We start from the raw sequence: 15763 nt of genomic DNA, 5'->3' as shown, positions 1-15763 counted from the left end.
ACTCCAGGGGGCACCGTTTCAGAGAACACAAGGTGAGTGGTGCTTCTGGAGGCACCATCTTCATCTCATTGTTGGTGATTAAGCCCCTGGGGTTATGTAACAGGGCACTTGCCACCTCGCAGGCAACAGAAAATCTCAGCTCTGACCAACAACAGGAAATACAGGCACCCATGGGCCCTTCTTGCAAAAACGTCTTAAATACAACATAGATTCAATCAACACCTAAATCAAGGTGAACTGTTTAGGACTAGAGGAACAGTTACATTAAAAGAATAGTGGAGTTGGCAGTGGGAATGTGGGGAATAAGATGTACCCTTTACTGTATGAAAGTATTTGCAGTTTCCACTTTTTTATAGTGAGTGTGCTATTTTATAATCAAAACCTAATTTTTAAGTCACTTTGTTTACTTCTTATTTAAGATAATCCTAAATCAACCCTTTTCAAATGAAGACAGTGTTTCCTTTTAACATCATTGAATATGATACTAATAATATTTGTTTATTGCTTTGAAATTGCAAAAAAGTACTTTTGGAGATATCATCTTATTAATATTCACGGTAACTTAATTATATCATTGTGTTTTCTCTGTTTTAAATAACTTGCACTGGTTCATTTACCTATAAAATATGGACCTGGGATCCATTTGGTACAAAGGTCCATAAAAAGTGCTTCAAATTTTGCTGAATGTATGATTTTAGAAGTCTTAGCTAAATTAAATCAGGTAAAAGACTCAAAGGATTTATTTGAGATACAATCAATAGTTGGATAGGGGCAGGGTGGACATCAGTATATAAAATTTAGCTTTAAAGTTGGCATCTGGCCAAGTTTTCCTTTCTTGAGTCTTTGGGGTTGGTTAGATTTTACCATCTTTTATACATCTCTTAAATTGCACTCTCATTTTGAAAAAGAAAAAAAGATGGAATTTAAATAAATGTATGTTTATCGAACAACTGTACATCTTTGAAAGAAAAACTGAGCTGGCTTTGAATATGAACTCTAAACAAGCTTGAGTCTATCTCTTGCCTTAGAATTCACCAAGGAAACAGTCTAGATTCAGTTTGAGAATCATTTTATGATTGTCTGGGATTTTTTTTTTTTTTTTTTTTCCTCTCTTTTAATGTTGAGATACAGATAGCTGAGGATCCAGATACATATTCAGGTCAAAGGACTAGAATATTAGAAAACTAGAATTTGCTATGCAGGCTAGTGGGAGGGTCCTTTTGTGATGAAATGTTGCATAAATAATGCCGATGGGGGTCTAAATTCACGGTTGCCATGGAGACCTTTGTGCTTGGCTGAACTCTATTCTTCTCCCTTTTAAGACAGCAACCACTGGGCTTGTGGTATCCCTCCTGCGTCTTGCTTGGCTTTCTCTTAAACTGTGTGCGAGTGAAAGCAGAAATTAAACTATGATAATTCGGCGTCCTGACTTTTTTGAGGCGGTTCCTCCAGTCCCTTGGTGATTTTTGAGCTCATCTCTGGTTGCTTTTCGCGCTGGTGGGGAGGGAGGTGCAGGCGGCTGGAAAGCCCGGAATTGCTTGCACCGCTGCCCGGGGAAGGAGGCAAAAGTAACCCTTCATCTTTGTGACTAGTCCGCTTGTTCGCCCAGACCACAGTTTTCAAGTATTTCAGGACCATTTATTTGCAAACGGTACAGCAAAGGTAAAAGAAAAAAGTGCAAACTAAATGTTGTATTTCTTCTTAAAATGCTCTCGTGATGAATGTTGTTTGTGTGATGATTTTAGCTAAAGTTTTTAAACTGTGGGTCGAGAGTTATGTGTAGAAAACTCGGTAAGAATTTACTTCTGCCCCCCCCCTTTCACTTTCTTCAGTGAATTAAATGTTGAAATTGTAAAAGACAAATAATGGAATTAAACAGAAAGCAGTAGTAAGGATCAATAGCTGCCAGCTTCGTCAGCTCACCATTTTAACCCATTTAATAATTGTCTAATAATTGTTTTTAGTAAAATTTGGTGTGCTGTAGATACATACTTTAGATTTTATGAAAGTTATGATTACTCACAGTTAAATAGCCATTTATAATTCAGTTAGAAGGGTTGATTTGAAAATTATGGGCCTTTTGATCCTTCGGTGCACAATTAAATTAATAACTCCACCCCAGAAAGATTTTATTCGGAAAGTAAAGGCATAAAATGCATCCAGTAATGTCACTAGGTAAAGTGACTGTAAAAATTAAATATATTGGGCAGCTAACTTGTTGCATTGCATTCCCTTTCTTACAGAAATTACTTGGTTCCTAAGGATCAGCTTTGTGTTAGAACTACAATACAATAATTATATATTTTGATTATTCTAAATGGTGCAGGTGTGAATGGAACACACATATCCCATAATTATAGAAAACCTTTATCATCCAAGTTTTTCTCGATTGCTTTTGTTCAGATAACTCATTGAGAAAATCATTGCCAGAACGTATGACTTCATAAATTTCACTTGTGCTGCCACTGTACTTAAGAAAATATTTGTGATGTTCAACAGGTTACAGAAAAAAAATGGTTTCAGAAAGCTGGTTATTTAACAACTATCGATGTGTATTGTATATTAGATTGCTGTATGGTGGTAAGTTAGGTGTGGGTCGTAAAATTCTGAGTAAAATGGAAAGTCTTTAGGTTTTATCTTTAGAGTGTTTTCAAATGGATAATAACTGCAACAGAGAATAGTTTTCAATTTAATTTTGACAATCACAAGATAAAATTTCTGCATGATGTTTATTTCTTGAAATTTGAAAGACTTTGTAATTCAGATATTAAATATGAATAATGGCAATGTTGATTTAAAGACAATTTATTTTTGTCAGAAACATTGTCACGTTTTAATATTTTTGTTGCCTACAAATGGATGTGTTTTATTTTAAATAAGCAAAATAAGGAAGGCTTGTGTAGACGGTGGGGCATTTCTTACTTAGTTCATTTCAATTAATTAAAAGTTAAAATTTTATCTTAATTTTATTAAGTCTAAGAAATCTTAAGAATGAAAGCAAACCCCAAGGGTATAGATTGAGAATAATGATTTAAGAAAATTTTGACATTTGGAGGTAGTTTTCATATTGAACATTATTTAATAATAACTGTCTAAATAGAAGGGTAAAAGGACTTCCCTTTAGGAATACAGTGTCTTGTTACTCACACTTTTTGTAACCCCAATATAACGTACTTAACAGATATTAAATCTTCAAACTGTAGGACACAGGATATGCATATGATCCAAGAAAGAGTTAAGTGGAAAAAAACTTATTAACTGTAACTAGATGGTATGAGATGAGGGATACTGGGCAATCATACCATGTAATTATAAACATTTTAAATGGGAAGAAAAGTAGAACTACTTTTAAGTTTTTTTTTTTAAATCTAGGTATTTATATCATGCAGCTACATCTGAAGACGTATTAGATGGCTCCTTCAGATGGCACTGTAAAACTTAAGCAGAAAAGCAAATAAAATGTCATTAAAAGAGAAAATGCATTCTGAGCGTCTCCAAAGGCTAAGTTGCAAAATCCTTTCTGGGCTATTTACCCATAAATTTTATCCACACAATTAAGAAAAAAGAAAAAAATAAGTTTCATTTGTTAAGGAAAAAAAAAAGGGGGGTTGTCCCAGACAGTTCCAGGGCTAGGCCAACTTTGCTGATTATATTGTCAAGTTGGAGAATTATATCCAAGAAATCTGACCAAAAGTTCCAGTTGACATGGTTTAGAACAAAGATTTGTGTTAGTGTTTCTACAAGTAGCTTATTAACTTGTGAATTCTGATAATTAAAGCAGACTTCTGTTTTACAGCTCTTTTATAATTAAGTATTTGCAGTACCTTATATTCATCAAATCTTTGTTAAGCCCCTGTTACACGCTAGACATTGAACAAGGTGTTATGTTCAAAACTGGAAAGAATTTTTCCCTACTGTCCAAGAACTCAAAAATCTGGTGGGATACGGACATCAGAACCAGTGACTGTGGTGCAATAAAATAATTGCTCTAATGTTGGGGTACCTGTGGAGCACGTGAAAGAGCATTTTAGTTTATACACTGCATTTAGATATTTGATATATTTGATCCACCAAATATATCTGAGACAAAGAAAGGTGTCATGACATGCACAAAATGACCATTAATAAATGACTGTAAGGATTATTTTCAGATAGTAGCCAGTGAAATCCTATGAAGATAAAAATCCCATCATGTTACTGCTCCATTCGGAGTGAAAGTCAAAGTCTTAGAGTGGCAATAAAGTCTCCATCGCCTGCCACCAGCCTCCCCTTATCCCTCCCATATCTCCTAGGGTTCTGCCCTCTTGCTCACTTTGCTCCGGCCATACCACACTCCTTGCCTGTCCTACCACAGGCACTTACTTTTTCCTTTGCATTTGTTATTTCCTTCTGCTCGGATCTCTTGCCCAGCCTCCCCTCCCGGTCCCAGCCCAGAGGGACACAACTTGCTCCTTCATGTTTTCAGATCTTTGCTCAAATATCACCTTGTCCATGAGGCCCTCCTTGATGATCCTACTTGAATCTCCCGCCACCCCATTCTTTTCCTCCATTATTTTGTTCATTTTGTTCACTGTTTTCTCCACTGGAATGCACACTCCACGAGGGCAGGGATTTTTGTCTGATTTCTTCATTATGTACCCAGACTATACCTGGCATATTTGCTGAATGAATAAATGAAGATCTGAATATAGACTTCCTGACACCACAATATACAGTGATCTCTGCTTTTAAATGAGGATCTGAACATAGATGTCCTGACATCAGAATACAGTGGTCCATTTTTCTCTCCAGATTTTTTAAAATAAATAAAATACTGAGTATTTGAAGTTATCACTTGCAATCTACTGCTCTCAAGTGGGAGAGAAAGTGGTGTGATTGCAGGCACCAGATTCACCATTGCTCATGCACCAGCGTCCTTAGCCAAGTCTCCTGGATCAGAGCGGAATAGAAGTTGAGAATCTCTCCTCTGTGACATCAGATGGAACCTTAGTGAGAAAACCCAGCATCTTTCCCCCCTAACTACCCTCCAGCATGGGAACTTGACCAGTGACCTTAGTTTCGTAGCTATCAGGCCTGTTTCCTCCACCATAAAAGGCGTAGCTGTTACAGTAATCCCCCAGCTCTCCCTAAGGTTCTATGATTTATCTGCATGTACGCCAAACTACTTTTTAAAGAACATGCAAAGAAGTATAACCCTCTCTAAAATAGCAAGCTCATGTATTTCTCCATGTTTCTAACCTCCATTAACACCTGAAAAAAGCAATTCAGTGGCCTGGATTACTTAAGTGATGTTTAGGCAGCAGCAGCTCTGTTTAAATTCTACTCAAAAAATCAAAATACATTCTTAGGCTCTTGTAAGTGATAGTCAATATTAATCATATCTATGTCTTTAGCTCATATACTTCGGCCATATCTAACTCTGGCTCACCTGGAAAGCATAACGGTGGGTATATTTTTGTCATTTATGGATCAAATAATCTGCCTCTATCCCGATCCAGTCCATCGTACATGTGACAAGTTTAATTAAACTCAGTACGTGTGGTTTTAAAAATCAACTCTGCAAGTTCAAGGAATTTAATAAACACTGCATTCTGGCCAATCACATAATGACCTTCTCCAGTGCAAAAATATTTTTCAAAGATATGAGAGTTACTTCCTCTAGGAATGAAATTATTGTATTAGTCTGTGGCTTCTGAAGGTACTAACACTTTTTAAAAGAATAATAATAATGTTAAGTGTTGGTCAAACTTTGTTTCAGTTAGAGATAAACAGCTTACTGGAACCATTGGGTATCTTGTAAGCCACTGCTAATGTTTTGCAAGTATGTTGTAACATTTGAATACCTGTTCATATAACAAGAGTAACTCCAAATATTGTTCTTTATTGCACAACCCATTAATCACACTTTCCTTCTTCCTGCCTTTCATCTGCTTCAGTTCATTTCAAGCCTTCCTGTTCTTCTGAACCAATTCTGTTAATTTTCAACAGGATGGACAGAGCTTCTGTAAGAGATACTATACTCAGCATTGAAATATTAAATGTAATTAAAATTTAGTTGCTGAGGTTGGAAACTCACTGCACCCACATTATCATGGAGAATTTCTGCCAAAAATTGGAAATTGTAAATACAGAGGTGAAGATGAAAAAAAGTTGGAGGGGGAAGCTTTTAGATTGCTTTGAGACTACATGTATTATACGTATATAAATACATATTTATTAGTTGTTGGGCTGTTGGTCTGGAAGCTGGAGCCTTAACCGAGGGCTGCCTGGCACATTTTGGCAAATATTTGGCAAATGTAGGTCATCCCTATTGGCAAAATGCCATGTATTTTGTCATTTATGGACATATTAAATCTCTGGATATGTAGAATTAAGCAGAATTTTTTTTCATTTTCTCATTTTAAAATTTATAAATTTGACCCTGCCTTATATTCTGTTATTAGTATGAAATAATAATACACTTATTAAGCACATCCAGTGTACTCCAGGTTATTTACTTGCAATATGTCATTAAACCTTCAGAAGGCCCTTCACTACTAGATGGTACCCCTCTACTCTAGATGTGAAACTTGCAGTTCAGGGTAATTTTTCCATTCCATGATATTGCTGAGGTCATAGAAATAAGTTAGTGCAAGATTTTGAACCCAGGTCCACTTAGCTGTGAAGCTTACCCTCCTTCAGCCTTCTGTTCGTTGGCACTGCTGAACTTAGCCATTTCACTTGGATTTTGACATGCCTTTGCAGGTTTCCTCCTGTTCATAGATCACACCCCCCACCAACTGTCCCCATTGCGTATCTCTTCCTCTATTTGTCTGGCTAGGTGCTCCAGGCTATGCTCCCTATTACTACAAAATGTTTGATTCATTCATCAGTCTGTTGTTCTTTGGAAGCCTGCAGGGTCTGGGGGTCAGGGGCAGATAAGAGGGTGCTGTGGGAGTTGACCACATCAGAATCCACTGGGCATTTGCTGTACATGGAGCCTCCTGACTCTGAGTTTCCAAGGCTGGGATTGGACATCTGCATTTCTAATAGGTTCCCTCCAGGCTCCCAGATCCCCCAGCATTTGAGAACCACTTATCTGATTTTTACAGATGCGAAAACTGACAGGGAGAGGGAGGTGGAGGGGCAAGTTCAAGGGTGTTGGGGGCAGGACAGAGACTGGAGATGGACAGGTCACATTGCAGACTACAGGCACCAAGTTTGAGGTGGTAAGAGCTGGGAAGTGGGCACATGGTTAATCTCAATATTTATTTTCCCAGCCTACTCTCTGCTGCCAATCTTCATTGCCTGTCCGTGTTTGTGCGTGGACATGTAGAGAAAAAAAGCGCCATAGGCAGCCCTGGGAAAATCACCATGGACATGCGATGCAAGAGGAGTCATTCAGTGCTGAGAAAGCAGATGTCAGACCTGCTGGTCACGGCCTGATCTCACAGTGTCCTCCTCCGTCCGTCCACTGTTCTGATGGGCTGCCGCCCTGTTGCCTGTTCTTGATTGTATAGAGCATGTTTTTCATTTTCATTCTATACATTAAGTTGATGGAAGTTGAATAGTTCTGAAGCATCTCATGAGGATATTTTAAATTCAATGGCAAAGCATAGTTATTATTTCAAGAACATTTATTGAGCAAGAGCTGGGAATAAAGAGATGGCAAAGTCACTGCTTTCATGGGTTTGGGAGTCTAGTGAGGACCAGAAGATTAATTTAGGATGATTACAGTTACTTCCTCCACCCCCCAAAAGAGGGACCCTTGGTAATAGGGGTGCATTATACAACAAAGAGGTCACATCCACCCTAACAAGAGTGAACGAGTCTGTCACTCTAGGTTTCCTGTAAAGGTTCACTGCTTACTCTCATATTTAAAAAGAAGCCAGGGCAGCTTTCTTATCATCCGTGTTGCCAGGAAGCCTTGACATTTTCAGGGAACTTTGAGAAAATCTGTTTTCATTGAAGACACAATTCCTTAGTATATTTAACCAGGTATGAAATAGTTCTTTGCCTGCGATGTAGTGGAAAGGATACGGTCTTGAACGTCAGAGTTCCGGTTTTATATGCTGGCCCCAGTGTTCTCCAATTGTGTGATTGTAAGAAAATGTGTAAGTGTTTTGGACATATTGTTCTCTCAGTGAAGCTAGTCATCTTATCATTGTGGTGCGCACACAACCTGATGTCCTGTGTGCTGTGTGACCTCTTCCTTTTTCTTTAGTAGAAGAACATTTTCTTGGATCTAGGTTAGGAGGGGTTGTTCTTGTACTGTAAACCTTTATTTTTATGATACTGTTATTCACCTTAGAAAAAATTGTGATTTCTCTAACTTTTGAAGGCAGAACATTAAATGGATTTAAAGACGGAAGATTACTAATTCTGTTCTGCAGACTGCAGCAGGCTTCCAGAAACTTCACCACTAGTGGGATTTCTCTGTGCTTAATGCTGTCCTCAAAAAATTAGTCAAAGAAAGAGCAGGGCTGATAGATGCTCACCCTCTGGGTCTTTCTTTTTCTTTCCTTTTCTTTCCATTTCGTTACCTCTCTTCCTCTCTTTCTTTCTTTCTTCCTTCCTTCCCATATTTCTTCTTTTCTTATTGTTTTGTGTTTTTTGCATATGGGGAGGTAATATTTTTTGAGAAAAGGCAGTGGAAGGGAATCAGGTTCAACTCTGGAACCAACTTTATTCCATTTCATTTTCTTTTCACTGGTATGTTCCAGAAGGGATTTAAAGCAGCTTAGTGTAGTCTCTTAATCCCTCTGCACTTCTGTTTCCATACCTGCAAAATTAAAGGCTTCATCTTTAAGATCCCTTCCAAATTAATAGGATTTTATTATCTCCTATAGGGGCTTCCACGTGCTGGGGTTAGGGGCACACTCTTTTAGCTGTGGAGCAGAGCAGGTTGACTAAGGGGGGTCTCCTTTGTGTCCCTCACCAAGCCTGTGGTTCTCTGTCCAGGGATCTCTGTCCTTTGTTAATTTCACACCTCAATAAGTAAAAGTATTATGAGCAACAACATCTATTATGTGCTCATTTATTTGATTGTGTTTGATATACACATGCTACTGTACCAAAATCTATATATTAGGAAATAAAATAAAATGTAATGTGTAAAAGATGAGAATAACAAATTTAAACCTGAGAACCTGCCTTTACTTCCCATCCTCCAATGGACTGTCTTGTGTACACCACTTCAGAGATGGCTACAGCCCCAACCAAGCTCCATACTTCAACATATAAAATAAAGATGTGTAGGTAAGTTAATCAAATTCAAAACTGGGGTATCAGAAATACTTATATTTTTAAAGGTTAGTCTTCTAGAGGATTGTGTCTTGTGGTAAGACCCTGTGGCTTGATTATAAGTGGGTTGAGTTCACTAATACGATCATACATAAAGGCAAATAAAATCATTTATTAACAAATAAGATCATTTGCTAATGTGCACATCATAACCACCAGCCATTCTGCAGATTTGGTACCATAAGGCGAATTTGAAATCATGATGCACCCCGTCCAGGGACTAGAAAACTATCCAGGTGTAATCTGACTTTTGTATGTGATCACATGTATTAGGCATATGTTTATATATCCCTTTCAAAACATTGTTATTTCATTAATGACATGAAGAAGAGTATCTAGTGGAGAAGTACTGAGCTATGTTCTTTCTTTTCAGAACTTTAATTTATTACACTTAAGTCTTAGAAGGCAAACTTAAAGAATTTACAGATCATGCAAGGCTAGGAAACCACCCATACATTTGATATAGAATTAGGTTTCAGGAAGAACACAGAATGTTGATGTATGATGAAAACAGAGTTAAATGTTTGGTATATATTCCCTGCCATGCCTTAGGTTCAAAGTTATGAACATCAGAGATACAAACTGTATGGAAGATGGGTTTGGCAGCAGTTTAGGAAAAAAAAAACTGGCTGGTTAGATGAATAAGTTTCATGTAAGGCACCCCTGTGATAAGGTTGTTAAGAAAGCTAATGTAATTATAGATTACCCTGATCGAAGTTCAGTTTCCATACTACAGAATTCTTAAGGGCTTGCCACTTTTCAGACCATATTTGCTATAGTGTAAGATATGTTCAGTGCTATGATTTAAGACATGGAACATCAGAAAACACAAGAGAAAAATCAGAGAAGTGGCCAGAAGGATGCAAGCTCTAAAAACAATGAGACCTCTAAACTGCCTTTGTATAAATCATAGCAGAGGTGGTGTGGTTTTCAAATGTCAGTGGTCTATTGTATCAATGGACTGTCAATTTAATGCTTTGCTGAATCGTAAGATATGATTAGATCTGGAGTCAGTATCAGAAGCAATTATTGATGTTACAAGAAGACTTGGCAACCAGAGCTATCCTTCGATGGAACAGTGTGCATCCGACTTTGAGCTGCTGTCCCTGGTAGCTTTCAGGCAGGGACTCTCTGAGAATCGGAATCTTCCAGAAGGAGCAATAATGAGCTAAATGACTTTCTAGATCCCATGCACACATAAAATTCCATGGGACTTGTAAGGTTCTGTATCTAAATTGATTAGAACCAGGTGCATTTTGAGTGTATAAAAATATTAGAAAAGCCATAATAATACCTGCCACATCCATTTTTCTGCATGCTAAAGTTCCTAGAGGTAAGGAGAGAGATATGGATTCTGAAAACACTGTCCAAGAGATTTGTGTACACCTGACATTTGAGACAGACACAGGTAAGGGAAGTTAGATTCTTCGTATAAATATGTATTTATTCACCTTATATTTAAAACTCTGTGGAAAATACCTTAAACTCTGTGTTGAGTGTCTGTTTTCTCCGTTATCAGGGGCTTAACCATGAGTAATCTATTCTTGTCTTTCTTCATCTGCAAAACTATAATAATAAGAATAGCAACATCATCATCATCTCATCATCATCGTCATCATCATCATCATTTCAGTCACTATTATTTCCTTAGTCCCTAAAAAGTCTAAGAGTATTCACTCCATGAGAAAAGAAGGAAGACATTGTTTTGAGGTAAAAGAAGGTGGCTTAATTTTATTAAAACGGAAAGGTTCTCCATGCTGATTTCTAGTGGATAGGATTTAGTCTGACTTAACTAAATACAAGTTCTCCAGTATTTATTAGATGTGCATGTCTGGTTGACGATTTCATTTCTGACAAGACTTGATTTTTCCACTTGAATAGAAAGTGAAAATTGGGGGATAAGGTGGGAAATTGATCTCATATGTTTGAAACAACTGCTGGACTCATAAGCAGCTTGCTGCCCAGCTCTGCAGCCAGGTAGGCTAACGCTGATCTGCTTGGCCCTCTCTATCAGGTAGAACAGCAGTTGATGGAAATTATAGTGCCTAGTTTCAGGGGACACAAGGATAATTTGGCAGTTCCTAAAAGGCGTAAACAGAATATTGACTAAGCACAGACAGATGTTAAGTTTTATGCTTTGTACATGAATTCATGTACTTGAATTCACTTTAATGGAGTTGAGCTTATGGTGTAAGATCTTGCAGGCTCATTATAACTAAGTTGTTATGGGCTGCTAATTTGCTAGAAGCTGCTGTCTCATGAGCTACCCCAACTGCCTTGATGGGTCTCCTGGTAGTTAATAGGATTAAATGTGAATCTTTTATTTTTTCCCCTGTGGTCTACCATAATGATATTAGCTTGTCTACAGTGTGACAAATTCAGTGTGCCAGAAGCATCTGGTACACCATTCTTTATGACTGAAAATAAGCCTGGAAACTTGATAATGCACATCCATTAAGACACTTGCAAATTTGGGGGAGATGTGGAAGGATGACGACTATGGAAGGAATTTATTGGCCACAGTTCGTTTTGCTCCTGTGCATATAAACTGTTTCAACAGCGGTACATTCATCAGTGTTACATGCCTATAAATACTTGTTTGATGATCAGGATGCAGATACGAATGTATCCTTTTTAGATTGTATCTACTTCATTCCCAGCAGAGAAATTTCAAATGAAAAGAAAAATAAAGGGAAAAGGAACTAAAATCTTCACAGCCTGACGATAGATTTAAATTCAGTCTTTTGAATTCTATCTGAGAAGGGATTACACAGAAATGTTCATGCCATAAAGCTCCTTTAGTAAAGGGGTTGTTTCTTTTAAGTGAGTGAACACTATTATAAGAAATGAACACTAGAATCAGATCCCTTGTCCTGTTTGGATTTAAACACGTTACTGTAAGAATGCTTGTATTGTCTATATGTTACTACCAGAGCAGTGGTGAAATATATTTCACAGATGAAACCAAAGATTGACAGGCGTATTGCATACCTTGTCAAGAATGTGGAAGAGCCCTGGGCTGCCTGGCTTTACGTTATGGTCTCTGCTGTGCCACTAACTGAGTGGTCTGATGTTGCTCAACCTCTCTGATCGCCAGTTCCCTCATCTTATGCAAATAGATTGTTTTGTATCCTACATCCCTCAATGGGTCATTGTGAAGATAAAATATTAAAGGATCAATACAACTGTAATTATACAAATAGTAAAACTATTAACAGTATTATACTATCATGTTAGAAGAGAATTATTATGAATAACACCCTCTTACCTGAGGTAAGCCCTCTGGTAGCCTCAGCCCCCTCAATCAGCTGGAGATTTCCCACTAGAATTAGAAAGAAGCTCTAGAAGCAATGAGGAACAGGAGCTCTGAAAGATACACAAGGACTCACCAAAAGGAAATGTCAATAACATGAACAAAGCAGAAAAGAAATTAGTAAAAGCCAGTAGCTTTCTGTGTCTGCTACTCCAGAGGACCTTACCATGTCTACCTATTTAGGAAAGAGCTCTGCAGATGACAAGAACATTCAGAGACAGGCAAACTAGAAGCCTTGCAGTGTGATGTCCTTGCATTCACACTCATACTGCTGATCCTCAGATGTCAAAAAATGGTTGAATTTTATTAACTCTTGTCAATCCAGTGAGTGAGCATTCACACTCATACTGCATTCACACTCATGCTGCTGACCCTCAGATGTCAAAAAATGGTTAAATTTTATTAACTCTTGTCAATCCAGTGAATGAGCTCAATAAAATTTCCAAGGGTTCCTTATATGGAATATGGAAATATTGAATAGATGAGGAAATTCAGGATCATTTTTTAAAATATTAACATTGTACTTAAGTCAGAACTTCCAACTGAATGCTTGAAATTCATTCTGGCCCTACCCCTCAAACACATGCGCATTCCATTCTTGCCTAACTCTGTGCCTTAACTCCTGCTTTTCCTTCCATCTATAGTGCCCTTCTTCTAGCCATTCCCACAGTCACCTTTTAAGCCTACTCAAGGTCCATCTCATGTCCAACATGGCAAGGCTGGCCTTGATTTCTTCTCCCTTATTTTCCGTTTTCCCCATTGGAACTGATCTTTGAAATCCATGTATATATCCTAAATCAGTTTAGCTTTTTTACTTTGTCTTTTAGTTAATGTTATACACATTTTAACTCTTTAGATTTGAGACTGTCAACTGGATCCATTTCTGAATTAACCTTCTACCGGTGTCTTCCCTGCCTGTATCACTCAGCACCTTTCAGCATACTCTGTATACAGACAGGCATCTGTTGCCCAACCATTATTTTATTCATTCCATTAATGTTTATTAGTTACCAGCTATGTGTTTTCTACTGGGTAGTCATACAAACAAAGTGGCATAAACTTTGCCTTGAAATAAACTATAATAAGAATAATCATTCTAAAAATGAGAATATGGTTTGCTGCCAGGCAAGTAAGCCTAAATGGTTCCAAACACAACTATGGTTGCTGGTAGTGAGAAGGTAAGATTTCTTTTGCATTTCATTTAAGTGCCAGATAAATCTGGTATCATGGACCAAAAATATCACCATGTCTTTGGGGACAAATTTTGATTTCCAGACATCAAATGAAAGCATTCTCTGGGAATTGCGAAGCCGCCACAGGGATTTCAGACTTTTCCTGCTCCTGAAATGCTGACAGATGCTCAGGTCTCAAAGAGCTACCAGTAGAAATCATTAGAGAATTTTATGTTAGGAAGATGGTAAATCATGGAAAATCTATTATTCTGTGATATAATTGATGTAGTATAAAAATTTCTGAACAAATTCAATTTTAAGTTTGGGTTAATTAAACAGTCTGGATTTCACAGTTTGGCAAGAGAACTTTGGGGGTCAGGTATTTAGCAAGTATCTCCTGATGTTTCTCTCAAAGGGTGAGCAGTGTTCTTCTTTTCTCTGAGAGGTGTTCAGTACCTTTCTTAGTGTCCAAGCAAAGGAAGAATATCTTTGAATCGAGGAGTACCTGGATTGTAATTTGCATATGGTTCCATAAAGTAATAGTAAAGTTAGGATGAAGAGGAGATAGGAGAAGTAAATTTTAGTTAATTGCTTTAGTTTACATCCATAATTTCAAATTAATAACACTGTATTGACATTCAGAAATCTGTTTTTGTATGAACAGAAGAAAAGTCTAAGAGAAGCCCAGTAATTTTTGCTGAACACATTCAATTCCTCAAGATTTTATCAAAATTTATAATCATGATGCTTGTGGTAAGGAATATTTCCTTTAACAAAAAACATTGAGCCATTGAAAGGTTAAATGTTAAGGTCTGTTATTTTATCCTTAGTAAATAAGGATCCACTGAAAAGTTTTCATCACATGAGTAGCAATTACCTTTGTTATTTTCTAAAGATAATAACATTAGTTAGGTTTTAGAGAACAGATTAAAAGCAAGTATGACCTGAGGCAGAGACCCTAGTTAGGGTACTGGGTTCATGTTTCTGGGTAAGAGATAGTGGTGAGAATTCGAGTGTTGTCGGTGAAGATGATGGACAGATTAGAGATGTAGAAGTGGTGGTATTTAGAAATGTGTTGTATATGTCTGCAGATGACAGAGCCCAGGATGGTGCACCGATTTTCAGATTGACTAACATGGGTAAATGATGATGCCCTTTTCTGAGACAGGAAACAAAAGTGTGGGAGCCATTTTGCAGGATCAGTGCTACTGTTTCTGTTGTTGAACATTGACTTCTGGGTTTTCCCAGGATGGGTGTCTGTAGACTGTTGGTTGTACACCATGAGTTGGACATTGAAACTATGAGAATAGATGAGAGTATTCAGAGAGAAGGTATAAAACACATAAACTAAAAAAGAAACCTGAGAAGCATATTGGTTGAACAGAAGAATGGAGGAAGTGACAGCCATAGAGGACAATGAGAAAGGAAGCCAGAGAAGTAGGCAGGAAAGCAAGAGAGGGCTGTCTTGGAAACGAGAAACATTGAGGAAGGAAGGTGAAGTCAACAGAGTAGAATGCTGCAGTAAGTCAAGCTACATACCCATAGTGTTCAGTGATGAGAGGATATATAATTATTTCACTGAGATGAATATTTAGCTCTTTAAATCTCAAGAAAGAGCATTGAAAGAGAAAGGATTAACACTGCTCTTTTGTCAAAAAAAAATATTTCTGTTCTGAATGGATTTATTCCAATAGCAGATTAGTTATATAGAAGACATATAGTGAGAGGATGTGAAAGAGAAAGACAGAAACTCACTGGGAAAAATCATACAATATTTGTGCTGGAAGAGCCAAAATACTTATTTAACCCCATCTTCTATGTATTCTCAGATACATTTAATGGCTTTTCTCTATGCCTGCACACTATTGCACACTTTCTCATGTCAATCCAAAACATAGCTCCCTTGAAAATTATTTATCGAGGCCATGCATTGTCTTCCATCCATCTGTTCATCATTTATTGACTGCTCTATTTGGTATGTAAGAAGGCAATAATG

The 15763-nt window shown here is 37.5% G+C and overlaps 1 protein-coding gene across 5 annotated transcripts in view; it reads left to right on the top strand.

The window, feature by feature from the left end:
* Positions 1-15763, top strand: part of CTNND2 (catenin delta 2) — a 1032924-nt gene that overhangs the window by 363841 nt on the left and 653320 nt on the right. The window contains exon 1 of one of the 5 annotated variants that reach the window (XM_037798891.1): positions 1352-1662. The exons of the other annotated variants lie outside the window; for them this stretch is intronic. The gene's annotated coding sequence lies outside the window, so the exon portion shown is untranslated. Of the gene's footprint in view, positions 1-1351; positions 1663-15763 lie in introns of those variants that run through there. 5 annotated transcript variants of the gene reach the window in all.

This window comes from Choloepus didactylus, chromosome 11 (assembly GCF_015220235.1).
Source record: "Choloepus didactylus isolate mChoDid1 chromosome 11, mChoDid1.pri, whole genome shotgun sequence".
NCBI classification, from domain to species: domain Eukaryota; kingdom Metazoa; phylum Chordata; class Mammalia; order Pilosa; family Megalonychidae; genus Choloepus; species Choloepus didactylus.
Note: the sequence above shows the minus strand (reverse complement) of the source record. Positions and strands in the feature narration are given on the sequence as shown.